The sequence below is a fragment of the Palaemon carinicauda genome, chromosome 2 (genome assembly GCF_036898095.1).
Source record: "Palaemon carinicauda isolate YSFRI2023 chromosome 2, ASM3689809v2, whole genome shotgun sequence".
Classification (NCBI taxonomy): Eukaryota; Metazoa; Arthropoda; class Malacostraca; order Decapoda; family Palaemonidae; genus Palaemon; species Palaemon carinicauda.
Genome location: NC_090726.1, coordinates 12,172,894 through 12,175,393, shown reverse-complemented (window position 1 = coordinate 12,175,393; position 2,500 = coordinate 12,172,894). Strand labels below are relative to the sequence as shown.

General features: G+C 34.3%; 1 pseudogene; it reads right to left on the bottom strand.

Moving 5' to 3' along the window:
* LOC137615131 (glutamate receptor ionotropic, kainate 1-like) overlaps positions 1 to 2,500 on the bottom strand; it is a 9,507-nt pseudogene that overhangs the window by 6,331 nt on the left and 676 nt on the right.

Genomic DNA, 2,500 nt, shown 5'->3' with positions numbered 1-2,500 from the left:
ACTAACAACAGAAGTTCACAAATATTTAAAAACATTCATAACACATTTGTATGATCGAAAAGCTATTTTTCTGTTAATGCAAAACTGGCAATTTTGAGAAAATAAACTTTTAAGAAACATAGTGGCATTAAAATCAAATATTCAAATAATGAAGGACATGAGAGGCTTGAAAGAGTTGTATTATGAAATGAATAAAGCAAAAAATTTGTTCAAACTCGAAATTACTCGAATGGAAAACTACACGTGAATAAGACTGAAGTTTAATCTAAAACCATTTCCTGGAGCAAACCTTGAGGAGGTACTCAATCATGGACTGTTTGACAGTTGCAATGGTAAATCCTTCCTTAACAGCCCTCGGGAGATCAGCCAGAGAATCTAAAGGTTGTTCATACGATGGGATTGCAAGCACGGCTGTCAGCGTCCCGGAATAGAGAGCTGCGGAGAAAAAGAAGTTGGAAGATGTTGATAGAAAATGGTAAAGAAAGATAAAGGGTAAATGTTCTGATCTTTGCGAGCAGAATGTGGAACCAACGGAGGAAACAGAATCGAACCAACTGGGTGTGTAAAGAAGATCGTCTCAAGTGGTTGCTCTTAAACAAAAAGTAAGATTGTTTTTACACGTCTATGAGGGTTCTTTTTAGTTTCTCCTGTTAATTCTGCATTCTACTTACTATAAAATCCTCGAATCTTTCCAATTTCAAAATATTAGAGTTATTCATATTAATTTAATTATGAACTTTACCACAAAAATAAAGCGTTATTACTTATAATATAATAAGCAACACGTAGAGATTCCGTTGCGAATTCAAGATATATATTTCAAGCCAGAAAATCCTTAAACTCCTTTTGGAATATGTTGTTAGAAAATGGAAAAGAAAGATAAAAGTAGAAGTTCTGATCTTTGCGAGGAGAATGTGGAATCAGCTCGGGAAACAGCTAATATAGTATCGTCCCTGACTGGTGTTCATCAGACTGGAGTTCGAGTCCCGCTCAAACTCGTTAGTTTCTTTTATAGCTGCAACTCAAAATCCCTGTGAATTAAGGATGAGGGGCTTTGGAGAGCCTATATGTCTATCTGATGAGTCATCAACAGCCATTGCCTTACCCTCCTTGGTCCTATCTTGGGTGGAGAGGTGGCTTGTGCGCTGATCGTATGTATATATGGTCAGTCTCTAGGGGATTGTCCTGCTCGAGAGGGCAATATCACTGTCCCTTGCCTCTGCCATTCATGAATTGCCTTTAAGCCCTTTAAACCAAACCAGAATAGGCGTGTAAAGATAATTGTCCCAAATCAACGATGTTTATAGACACTGCGATGATCATTCTTCAGCAGCAAGTAAGATTGTTCTTGTAAAAAGAAATAGAAAATGTTGATAGAAAATGGAAAAGAAAAATTTCTGATTTTTACGAAATCATCAGGGAAACAGAGCCTAACTAAAATAGGGGTGTAAAAAAGTTATTCAAATCAGTAACGTTTATAGATAATGCAATGGCCATTCTTAAACAATAAGAATGATTTTACGCATATATAAAGATTCAGTTTAGTTTCTCCTGGTAATTCTGCATTCTCCTTAAAATATAATTTTCAAATCTTTCTTAATTGAAGATTATTATTATTATTAATATTTATGTAATTATGAACTTTACCACCACAAAAAATAAAAAGAAGTTATTCCATTGATAGGTTAAAATGACAAATCCATAAAGATTCCAGTGATATCAAGATAAATATTTCAAGCCAAACCCAGTACAAGGCAAATTTGTTTTCCCTTATTTTTTTTTTTTTTTATTTTTTTTTTTACTCGCCAGTTGGCCGGGAATCTGTTGTGTGTTTTCAATATATTCTTGTTTTCAATTGCAACAAAATTGTTTATTTTAACAAATCATTGGTAAAATTTGTGTGTTAATGCTATGAAGTTTACCATTAAATCAGAATTGATAATCCTGATATTTCTACATTGAAAAAAAAATTAGAATTCTATTCTAAACTAAAAATATTCCAGTTAAGAAAAATAAGCAGTTTGTAAATAAATGGTAGTGATGGCTTATGATTCTGACGATCTAGTGGATTAAGGCTTATTAAGTTCTGCATTCCTTTGAGAAGTAATGTTTTATATTAACAACTTTCTTTGCTAATTTTATTGCAATAGAATTAGTTCTTCTAAATTTATAATATGAAGGAAGTTTAAATCAAAAGAGAAGATGTAAAAGGGTCAACAAAATATAAGGGCACTATTTATAATTGAATTATGAACGAAGGGAAGGGGTTTAAAGATTTAAAAGCCATTCGTAAATGGCAGAGGCAAGGGACAGTGGCATTACCCTAGAAAGCAGGACAATGCCCAACAGACTGACCATATTACATATGATCAGTGCCCAAGACCCCCTCTCCATCCAAGCAGAGACCAAGGAGGACCTGGCAGTGGATGCTGATGACTCAGCGGGTAGATCCATAGGCTACTCCAAAGCCCCAATCTTCAGCTCACAAGGATGATGAAGT